The sequence below is a fragment of the Lactuca virosa genome, chromosome 8 (assembly GCF_052849685.1).
Source record: "Lactuca virosa cultivar CGN04683 chromosome 8, Lactuca_virosa_CGN04683_v6, whole genome shotgun sequence".
Taxonomy (NCBI): domain Eukaryota; kingdom Viridiplantae; phylum Streptophyta; class Magnoliopsida; order Asterales; family Asteraceae; genus Lactuca; species Lactuca virosa.
This window is the reverse complement of record NC_136433.1, coordinates 146,560,623-146,573,425: the sequence shown is the minus strand read 5'-3', so window position 1 is coordinate 146,573,425 and position 12,803 is coordinate 146,560,623.

Here is a 12,803-nt window from a genome sequence, read left to right as displayed (position 1 = left end):
AACCCCTATCCAAGGATGAGATTGCCAACGAATCATTTATGGTTTATGGCAAGCCATTTGGTTTCGTTTCAGGAGGATTTATTAATGTTGAAAGTACTAACATTTCTACTTCCCCTGCAGATCAACCATTAGATCAGGCAAAGCGTGAAGCTGGAGAATCTGTTTCTGTTTCTAATTCTGATATTTTTGTTGAAAGTGTTTGTGTTTCTGATGTTAAGACTGATAATGTTTCGTGTGATGTTTCCACTTCTGCTACTGTTGAACTTAATTTCTTTGATATGTTTGATGAATTGTTTGGTAATTCTGATGCTTGTAATTCTCATAAAAATCCATCAATTCCACAAGTTACACCTTCTGAGGCACCCTCACTTATCTCACAACCTATTTCTCATGCATGTTCTTCTGAGAAGAGTAAGAGTGTCTGTCAAGAAAATAAATATGAGAAATGCAGTACAAGTTCAAATAATAAACAGATTTGTTTTAATTGTGGTGTTGGTGGTCATATAGCTAGGAATTGTCAAAATAGGATCTTTGTGAACTATATGTCACCAAGAGGAGAGAACGAATCTCGAGGAAGGTCTTTAATTAGAAAATCCTCAAGAACTCGTTCTCGAAATGATGATTGGAAAGATGATCGAAGCAGAAAAAGGGTTGTTTTTCAAAAGAATAAAAAGGATTTTACTAACAAAGCTCAAAATAGTTTGCCAAAACCGAACAAGGCTCCACCAAGATCGGTTTCGTCAAAAAGCAATTTTGGATCTTCAACCACTTCTAGTAGAACAATCAGAGGCTCAGTGCAAACTCATAAGAAACCTATTTCAAAACCACCTGGGAATGTTGTAAAACCTAAATATAATTGGATGCCCAAATCAATTTCCAATCCATCATCACCATCCTCTGAAATGATTAGGAATGAGGATCCTAATTTGAAAACATTAAAAGATAAATCAGAGAAAGTGAAAAGGAAACCCAGGTCAGTGATGACCTGGGTCCCCAAATCTAAATAATTCCGCTCACCATGCAGGGACAGTTGCGGAGGAATGTCGTCAGACCGTGGTTTGTCGACAGTGGCTGCTCCCGGCACATGACTGGAGATATCTCCCAACTGCACGACATTCAGACATTTAATGGGGGATATGTCTCCTTCGCGGGCGGAGAAGGCGGAAAGATAACGTAAAAAGGAACGGTGACGAACGGAGTGCTTAGTTTTGAGAATGTCAACTATGCTCATGAGCTGAAGCACAGTCTGCTGAGTGTTTCTCAAATCTGTGACAAGGGCTACTCGACACACTTCACTGAAAAAGAATGTCTAATCTTAAAGCCAGGCATTGTCATTCCGGAAGAGTGGATTCTCGTCAAATCTAAGCGGGATGGGAATGCCTACATTATTGACATGAACAGCAATGTACCCGATGAAGTCACCTGTCTCTTTTCCAAAGTCTCCGAACAAAGCGCAATGTTGTGGCATCGTCGACTTGGCCATGCAAATACAAAGAACCTGAACCGGCTTGCTAAGAACGAAATGGTCCGCGATTTGCCCATCAGAGATTTCATTAATTTTGAAAAATGTGTTTCCTGTGCTCAAGGAAAACATCATCGGAAACCACATCTGCCAAAACAAGTCAACTCCATCAGTCAGGTGCTCCAGTTGTTGCACATGGACTTGTTTGGTCCGGTCAACGTTCTCAGCATCAACAGAAATTCGTATTGTCTCGTTGTGATAGATGATTTCTCTCGTTTCACGTAGGTCTTCTTTCTATCCAACAAAGTTGGGATCGCTGACCTCATCAAAAAGTTCATTGTAATGATCGAGCATCAAACAAACCACCAAGTGAAAGCGCTACGCACAAATAATGGAACAGAGTTCAAGAACGCTGTTCTTGATCACTTTTGCGCTGAAAAGGGTATTGTGCGTCAGTATAGCTCTGTTCGGACACCTCAACAAAATGGTGTTGCTGAACGGAGAAATCGGACGCTACAAGACGCAGCAAGGATGATGCTCTGTGATTCTAAACTTCCAGTTTTCTTTTGGGCAGAGGCGATCAACACTGCGTGCTATGTTCAAAATCGTGTCCTGATCAACAAAGCCCAGATGAAAACACCATACGAAATTCTTTATGGACACAAGCCATTGGTCAGCCATTTCTGAGTATTTGGTTGCCCTTGCACCCTTCTCCACTTGGAATCCAACCCAAAATTCAATGCAAAAGCCGATGATTGTTACTTTGTCGGTTACGCTGCTCGTACTGCGTACCGGGTATACAACAAGAAGACGAAACAAATAGTGGAGTCTTTCGATGTTCGCTGGCTTGAAGAGAATGAAACAGACGCTAGGGTGGGTCCGGACTGGCTATTTGACTACACATCGCTATTCAAATCTTTTATTGTGTCGTCTAATAACCAAGCTGGGTCTACCTCTTGCTCGAAGACTATTATTGAAGACGAAGATGAAGAGGTTGTCTACAGACCACCATTGGTCTCTGCTACTGATCCTCCGGTGGAGTCTACTGTTCCAATTGCTTCACCTGAGTCCTCAACACAACAATCTGCTCCAGATGCTGATGCCACTCCTCTAACTCCGGTCGAAAGAGAGTTCATGAACCATGATGCTTCTGCTGTCACTCAGAATCTAATGGACCTTCTCTTTCCCGATCAAATCGTTGATGAGTTTGTAGCAAATTCACCAAACGAAGCTGCTACATCTACCGTGGATTCTTCAGCACATGAAGGAGCTGTTAATATTCATACTCTTCCCGTTTCATTCAATGACATCAGTCACGAAATCCCCTCTCGTATACAGCGCGATCATCTGATAGAGAACGTTATTGGACAGCTGGGCGACGGAGTTCAAACGAGAAGCCAGAGTGGAGATGTCAACATATGTCTCTATTCTTGCTTCATTTCTCAAATAGAGCCCAAGAACGTCGAAATGGCTTTGAATGAGCCTAGCTGGGTGGATGCCATGCATGATGAGCTCAATCAATTCGAAAAGCTCAGGGTTTGGAAGTTGGTGGAGCTGCCTAAAGGCAAGAAATCTCTCGACACCAGGTGGGTGTTTCGGAACAAGCAAGACGATTCGGGTGTCATTGTCCGTAATAAGGCGAGATTGGTAGTCCGTGGGTTCAGGCAAATTGAAGGTCTTGATTATACAGAAGTCTATGCTCCGGTGGCGCGCTTGGAGGCTATTCGTATCTTCCTCGCCAATGCTTCCTACATGAACTTCACTGTATACCAAATGGACGTCAAGACGGCTTTCTTGTACGGCAAGGTGAAGGAGGAGATTTATGTTGACCAACATCTTGGGTTTTTTAACTCAAAACTTCCCAACCATGTCTACAAGTTAGACAAGGCTTTGTATGGGCTGCATCAAGCTCCTAGGGCATGGTATGCTACCCTAGCACAGCACTTGCTCAATCATGGCTACTCACACGACACTATTGATCAAACTCTATTCGTCAAGCATGTCGGTCCAGATCAAATTCTTGTTCAAATCTATGTGGACGACATCATTTTCGGGTCGACGAGTCCTCAGCTATGCACGGAGTTCGAGGACGTCATGAAAAAGCGGTTCGAGATGAGTTCATTGGGGGAAATGACCACGTTTTTGGGGCTTCAGGTCAAACAATCTTCAGCCGAAATCCTGATTCATCAAGCCAAATATGTGGATGATATGCTCGAGAAGTTCGGGTTCAGAGACGCCAAACCTGCTTTGACGCCCATAGCCGAGAGACCACTGTTGACTCCTGATTTTGAAGGCGAATCCTTAGATCAAACATACTACCGATCAATGATCGAATCACTGATGTATCTGACTGCAAGTCGCCCAGACGTTATGTTTGCGGTCTGTCAATGCGCACGCTTCCATGCTAATCCTAAACTGTCTCATCTTATTGCTGTTAAAAGGATTTTTCGGTATCTCAAAGGCAGCCCAAAATTGGGTCTTTGGTATCCGAAAAATTCAGAATTTGATCTTTATGCTTTTATAGACAGCAATTATGGCGGCTGCGAACTTGACAGGAAATCGACTTCAGGCGGATGTCAATTTCTCGGAGATAGGCTGGTCTCCTGGCAATGCAAGAAGCAGCATACTGTCTCGACCTCAACAGCAGAAGAAGAATACGTTGCTGCGTCTGCCTGTTGTTCTCAAGTCATATGGATCCAACATCAGCTGTTGGACTACGGTTTGAATTTTCAAGAAACCCCTATTTTTTGTGACAATGAGGCTGCGATCCAAATTGCTAAAAATCCGGTTCAACACTCAAAAACCAAGCACATTGACATCAAAGTTCATTTTATCAGAGATTGTTATGAGCGCTCGCTCATTCGGCTAGAACAGGTTCCCACTGCTAATAATGTGGCGGATCTGTTCACCAAGCCGTTTAACAAAGCTCGATTCGATGTGCTGGTAAACTTTTTGAAAATGATTCGCTTTGAGGATTAATTTTTGTTTAGGTTAGTTTAAATTTGCGCATTTTAATTTCATTCTCACCCATGCACAAATTTAGGGGGAGAAATAAACAAAAACCAAACAAAAATTGAAAAATTAAAAAATCCAAAAACATCTTGTTTCTGTTTTTTTTTTTTCAGAAAACATTAAAAATTCAGAAAAATCAAAAATATTGTCGCTTACAGTTTTACTTGTTGATGTAGTACTGGGAAGTGATATCAACAAGTGACAACAGACAATCCGAGTCTGTGTAAAGTACCAAAGCTGAATTGTCTGGGCTCTGTGTTCGATGCGCTGGTAGTCATGAAAAATCTAATGGACTTGACTAGGTGCAGATGAACTTAAGGAATCTAGAGACTTGATAAATTCTGACCTAGATAGTTCCATTTAGCCTGACAATACGACGCTTGGATAGGTTGAGCAGGGAGATATACATGAGAATCCACCGGTCACATTAAAGTAATCCGTATCTAGAACTGTGGTTTAACTCTTCCTCGATGTACGGACTCTGTCCTTAATTCCGGTATTGATGGGGCGACTGGGGAATTCCGATAAAGTAGGTCTGTAGGAAATTATTTTCTTGCTTTCTTTCTGTTAGTCATATGTTGCCTCCTCTGCGTGATTGAAATACATCCGACCTGGACTGCAACATATGCAATTCTATTTCTCTGCATCTTCTATCTATGCAATTCTTCCTGTCTGTTAGTCATATGCTGTCTCCTTTGCATGATTGAAATACATCCGACCTGGTACACAGCATATGCATCATTCTACTTCTTAATCCCTCTAAATCTGGTTAGTCATATGTTTCACCCTCTGCGTGATCGGAAGATCCGACCTGGGTGTACAGCATATGCATTCTAAATCTGACTTCTCTCATAATAATTGTTTGCTCACCTAAAGTAAGGAGTACTTTGGAAGTTCTTGATTATTGGGGTATGTCAGGAAACGGGAAACATGTTCTAGTACACTTAAAATTGAACAATTCTATATTGTCTGTAGATCTCGTTGCTCAATTTAGGTGGACAACAATATCCTTGGTTGTCGTCAGATGAATGGTCCTTAGGTATTTTTATCTAGTAACTTAGGATCAATCTGTCCTGTCACTGATAGAATTCCTAAATCTTGTCACAAATTTTTCGTGCTTAAGTGGACCACAATACTGGCGATCGACCAGATCTATTCATGAAAGGAGAGGGACTGATAAACGGGTAATAATTGTCTAACAACTTTGATCCCATATCACAAAAGGTTAATCAATTTCAATATAGAGGATTAAATTTAGGTTGAATAAAGTTTTATTTTATTTTTATTTTAATTTTAATTTTTAGTTTTTAGGATTGGTAAATCTTAGAATTTACTTCTTTTCTAATTTTAATTTCATTTTTATTTTTATCCTGTAATTAATCCTCAAAATGTTTCTTTTTTAAATATTTTTGAGTTTTGGGTCTTTATTGTCAAAAAGTAAAAAGAAAAATGGGGGGAGCGGCCTTATTGGAATGTATATAAGGGGGAATGTGCGGTCAAAATTTCCTTCTTCACTTTTACTTCGACCGCACACTCTTCCATTTTATCTCTCTCTAAAAACTTCAAGAACACATCTCCTCTTTCGTGAAATTAAAGCTTAATATTCGTAAGTATCATGAAATCGACTCCCATAATACAGTTTTTGAGAAAAAACGACATTGAATCGATGGTCAATTGAAGGAATCGGTATCATCTATGCGTGTGCGGCCGCACACACTGTGAGCGGCTGGCCCCGTGTGCGGTTGATCCGTGTGCGGTTGACTCATGTGTGGTTGACTCGTGTACGATTGAACCTGTGTACGGTTGCACCCCCGTGTACGGTTAGACTCGTGTACGGTGGGACCCGTGTACGGCCGCACCATCCGTGTGCGGTTGGACTTGTGTGCGGTTAACACTATGTGCAGTTGGAGTCGTTGTGTAACAGTACACCGTGTGCGGCCGCACACCTTGTGTGTGTGGCTGAATCTAGGTGTATGGTTGCATACCTAAAATTGATTTAAAATTTTAATTAGTGGGAAATCTCTTAATATTTCTAATGCTTTAAATTTATACTTGTTTTTTTCAGAAAATCATGGGAGATTCTGAGTTCGCAAAAGTGCACAACTTGGCCATTTTTCTAGAAGATCCTCCAGTGGCCCACAACGATCTCAAATTTATTGTCGATGGTTTAAGAAAATGTTGCTTGGTCTCTGCTTTCACATTTAGTCCAGCAATTTTTCAAAATTTGATTAAAGAATTTTAGAGAAGCGCATCTATGAAGAGGAACAATGACGATGAGAAATATCTTGAGGCATATGTACAAGGAAAGAAAGTATTAGTCTCGGAAGACATCATTCGAGAAGCCCTACAAATTGGTGATAAGCATGAATATCCAAGGGAGATTGATGTTAACCAGATTCAAGAAGTTCTTGGACAAATGGGCTATGAAGGAACCTTTCCACCTACCCAGAAAAAGCTATTGACACGTTGTTGGAAATATCTAGCTCATGTTTTTGTGAGTTTAATTTCAGGACGCATATCTGGTGCTAACGAGATATCCCTGGTGAATACTGGTGCCGTCACTGCTTTAGCCTTTGGAGTAAACTTTAATTTTTCAAAATTTATCTTGCATGAGATGATTTTGAATATTGAAGGAAACAAAAGGGACAAGTTTCTGATGTATCCAAGGTTTATCCAACTGATCCTTAACATCATGCATCCTGAGATTGAAAGGAAATGAGAGACCCTGGATATCAAGTCAGTCGGCCCAAGTGCTTTTGGTTTAATGAAGCAAAAGAGATCAGGAAAGCTCAACTTTGAAGGAAAACATCCTTTAATCAGATTTGGGATCTTTGCCGAGGAGAGTGATCAATCAGAACCCAACGAATCTTCTTGTCCTACGGAGACTGACGATGTGGTCATCTCTACTTCTGAACCTGAAACTGAAGAAGGTTTAAACTCTCCCGTGGCCAGAGTTGCATCAGAACATGAAATGATACAGATTGTGGAAGATGAGAGTGATTTTGATGGAGATAGAGGAGAACGTGAAGGAAATGACGAATTTCTACATGACATGGACTTCTCAGGCCTTGACAATGTTGTCATTCCCCTCAACTTCGATTTTGAACATGAAGTTGAACTTGACACAGGTCTAGATCTCTCCGACAGGTTCTTTGAAAAAGTCGATGAAGTTGCTCAAACCGCAACTGAGACTAGGGCTGCAGAGAAGACTCTTAAAACTATGCCTCCTTCGTCTACCCAAATGGAAGAAAATTTAAGTCAACAGGGTACAGATTCAAGGATTCCTCCCCTAGATTCTGCTATTCCTACATCAATTCCTTTTTCAAGTATCTCAACATAGACGCAGACCTCTCTGCCTCCCGTACAAGGAAGGCATCAAAATTTGAGGCAGGGAGTGTTCACTCAAAGCCAGTCACCACTTGTTTCAGCCACTGTTATCACCACATCTGTTGCAACACCACCCCTCCAATCCAATGAAGGTCCAAGTACCATGCTTGAAACAGGAGGACCATCTAATGTTCCAGAATATTCTCCAACAAGACCGTCGCTAGATGAGGCCTCAATTAGACTCGCTAAGCTTTTGTCTCAACATAGCCCAGAATCTTCCTCCCGTGGAAAGGGAATATCTTTCGAGGAAGGTCTCTCAGGGAATGATAATCCTTTAGTGTCCAAACTTCAAGAAGAAATTGGCATACTGAAGCAGCAAAACATTGAAAAGGACATCTTGCTGGAACAACATGGCAACCTTATCGCTGAGCTTCAGGCAGAGAATGCCTCAAAGTCAAAACAGATTACTGTCCTACAAACCAATCTTGGGTCAGTAACTGCTTTTTACTTTGACTTGAAGAACAAGCTTTTTGACGCTTTTGGGGATAAGCTTAAGTCTCTGTTTCAACAGCCTCATGGTATTGAAGATCCTCCTACTGCTTCCTCTCAACCTTCAGAAAGCGACTTTCCTGTTAATCCACCTCCTCCAAGAACAACAACCATCGTTGATCGGTTTGAAAAGGAACCCGAAAATGCCAGACCTCGGATCACAATCAGGCATGGAAAAAGGACCGTCACTGCAAACAAAAATGAAGGATTACTCTTTATGAAGAATTCAAACGAAAATCGCAAGCCAAAGGATCCTGAATTGACAGTGACGGATCTTAAAAAACGAAAGTTTGGTGACGAGTATGGTGATCGTACCGGGATCAGAATGTGGGGTTATGATCCTGAGTCTAAATTATGGGTGGTTAAAAGGAATTCTGGTCACTCAGAATACTACAAAAACATCCATGATTTTAACTCATGGACGAAGGTCGATCTCTCTGAGCTCTCAAGAGCCCCATTCCACAATCCCTCTAACGATCCTAGCGCTACAAATTTCAAGCAGTTCCTGGACAGACAGGTCAGGGATAACTTCCCATCAATGAAGACGGAAAAAGCGTTGGTTATAAAGGATAAGGATATTATTGATCCTGAGACTAACCGACCAATGAAGATCATGTTGTGGCCTGCTACAAATCAAGTCAAAGAGATTCCCATTCCACAACATTTTCAGGATGGATACCTTGACGATATGGAGTTTTGGGCCTTTGATGACGAAACGGCAACTGCGACAATAAAGTTCAAAAACAACGACACCATTCTGAGGCTCGTCTGCGCAAAGGATCTTCTGAGATTCAGGGAGAGAGACATTCATACCCTAGCTCGTCACCAAATCATTTGCAGAAAAGAAGTCATGGAGGTTGCTGCCAAGGAATTCACTGGAATGGTCGCCACTATCATAAATGGAAAGCTATGGATGGGATCCATGGGAAAATCTGACCTGAAGCTGTCCAAAATTCCTCGAGAATGAAGACCAGGTCTATGCTAGCCTCAAACCAAGGGGGAGATTGATAGGCTATAATTTTGTGGTTTGGGCTAGGCATTCTAATGTATAGGTCTTGGTAGGATGATAGAGAGTGTTGTGATGATTGTAACTTGGTAGTGGGTGTGTGCTGCCATACATGTGTGTGCGGCCGCACACAGTGTATGCGGCCGTACACGTGTGTGCGGCTGCACACTTGTGTGCTGCTTCAGGTGGCATAAATAGTCTAAGTCTGTGTCAGTTGAAGGGTGACGTATGTATGTGTTTCCCAAGGTGTACTTGACATTTATGCGATATAGATGTGTGCATGCTTGGCTTAATTCTCTTTCTACTTCTTCTACACTCTGTTTGATTGTTTGCAATTCATTGATTACTGATTTGGATCTATAGATCGGGACTTACACTTATAATGTACTGTTTATGCTTTTGGTCTGTATCGGAACATGACATCCCGAGGTTTTGTTATATAATGAAAATTCATTTCTTTAAGAAATGGTTTGATAACTTTTTATCATATTTTGTTTTGGGGACAAATTCCACAACATCTTTTGGAAGATTAATCTGATTTTATTTTAAAAGCATAAACTAAATCGGACTTTTCTGGTCCAGAAATTTGGGGATGTCAGAGTACCTGAAACCATAAACCAAAACTGTAAGCATGAAGCTTAGTAGGTTCCCCCAAAGTACCAACACCCAAACAAATTACATACACAAATAACAACATGTATTGGGTCCGCATCTAAAATACTGGATTAACCCTTGCACCCACAGTATGAGTCTAGCTTGCCTATCAGGCCCACAGCTCATATCTGGCTTGCTCTCGAGCCCACACCATAAGTCTGGCTTGCCCTTGGGCCCACAACTTATTTCTGGCTTGCTTCCTCAGTTCTTGGACTGGAATATCAATGAGTAGCCCTTAGTATGATTCTGGCATACCACCCGGTCCTCATCTCGTAACTGGAATGCCACTGAGCCCTCATTATGAGTCTGCTTTTCCCTACACGACCCTTAGCTCATATCTAGAATGCTAATGAGTCCTCAGTATGAGTCTGGCATGCCCTCCCTGGCCCTCAGCTCATATCTGGTATATTCCAAGGTTTGTTGGCTACAACACAAAGCAGTACAACCTCAACCCAACCCACACAATATATCGATATATAACAGATAATATCATATACAGATAAGCAGACAGTATCACAGCTAGTCCTACAGATCTACCAGACTAACATATCAATACCAGCATACCCAGACTAGCATGCATATCTATTCCATACTCGGGATATCAACAATATCGGGTTATCAAACCAAAGGGCTGGCCTTGGTGCCTTCGACCCGAAAGTACAGTGAGGAAAACTCACCTCGAATGTAGAAGCTCACTGAAAGAAATCCCTAGCTGCTGCCCTACCGGCTTGTCGAGCTATCAATTCCTACAACACACCCAATTAGCAATTGGGTTCAATGCTATAATCCATAATCCTTAGTTGGGGTAAAATGACCATCTTACCCCTGACCCAACATGAACCAAAACTGAGGCCCCAAACCAAAAGATCCACAAAGGCCCACTAATAGCCCAATTTTCCAAATTGGGCCCAACCCCATATGGGCCTTATCCTAAGCCCATAATTTCCTAATTTACAATTCAAATTACCTCAAGTACACCTTGGGATAAACTTGTTCAAAAACATAAATCGAAAGTCAAAGTCAACGACCTGAGTTAACCCAACTCGCCGAGTTGTCCTTCAACTCGTCAAGTTTCTCCATCAACTGCACAGATCGGGAAAAACCAAGTCAACTCGCCGAGCTGACCAACAAACTCTCCGAGTTCCTCTATCAATTTGAAAATGTTGGGGAAAACCGAGCCAACTCGCCGAGTTTATCCATAAACTCGCCGAGTTCGCCAGAAACCCACATCTTAATACATTAAGCACTTAATCCATAAGAACATGACTCCAAAACATAGATCTGACTTCCTTGAGCTGGAAAACCACGTAAAGTTGCCAACTTTACGTTCATGCATGTTTAAATGAAGCTCTTAAGCTTAGAATGGACTTAGTAATTGACTTAATGCATGCATGACACCAAAATCCTCATCAAGTTTGCACCTTTAAGCTCAAGGGTACCTAAACCAACTCAGATCTCAAAAAAACAACCCCTTAAATGACTTCACTCCATCATTATCCCCAAAAAGAGGCCAAAACACAACAAAAACCAAAATGAGGAGATCTAATCATCTATATGTCAAGGTATGAACTTGATACCTTAAAGTGACTGCAAGAAATGGAGTGATTCTGGATCCAGTACTTCCTTCTCCAAGTTAGAAACTTCAAGAACTTCCAATTCCTTAACAATGCACAAAATGAACACCAAACGTCCTTCCAAGGCTAAAAAACTTGACAATGGAGGCTACAATTTGTTTTAGGGTTTTGATAACAATGGAGGCTGATAAGGAGGCTAAAAAAAGGACATAAGGCCTTTAAATAGGGTGCAAGACCCTAACAATTAGGGTTTCCTTCCCAACTGCCAACTCGCCGAGTTGAGGCTCCTTAACTCGTCTAGTTAGTTCATTTAATTCTCATGATTCTTCCATCTTCAACACGTCGAGTTGGTCCCTCCAACTCGTCGAGTTCACCTAGAAATAGGGTTATTCTCAACAATTTCTCTTCAAGATTTCGAATGTTACAACTCTCCCGCACTTAAAATAGATTTCGTCCTCGAAATCGCTCCTTACTAACACTCATAACAAAACGAACACTTGAGGAACGAACTCGAAGAGAAAATGTGGTCAATATCTTGACTGGTGGTATTTCAGATGAAGGTCTCCTCCAAATCAAGCTTCATCCGTGATGGTAACTGTTGTTTACCCCAGAGAGAGAGAGAGAGAGCGAGAGAGAGAGAGAGAGAGAGAGAGAGATGTATTGTAAATCTTTTGTGGAAAAAATAATAAGATTTTGATATGTTAACCGTTTAAAATAACCTTGACATAGTTTTACATAAAAATGATGTGGAAATCTTTTGTGGCAAAATAATAAGATTTTGATATAATAACCATTTAAATACCCTTGACATATTTTTAAATAAAACTAATATCGTTACATTTACTGCCCAATGATCTTATTTGGTCCCTAGTTTTGTTTTTTACAGGTTAATTTATATCCCTGACATTTTAGCTATCTAAAAAGCCAAAGTCCTTCAATGTCGTTTTCAAGTTGCTAACTTTTTTTACTTTAATATGTTGTTCTTTTTTCTTCATTCAGGTCCTTAAATATCATTTTCAAGTTGCTAACTTTTATAAGGGATAATGACTTACAAAGGTAACCATCTTTGTTGTTTTGTTTATATTTAGGCAACTTCTTTATTTTTGTACATATTTGAACATTTAACTTGTTATATGTGTTCACATATTACCATGGCAGGTGACAATGATAATATGTGAACAAATTAACAAGTTAAATGGTTAAATGTATACAAAAAAAA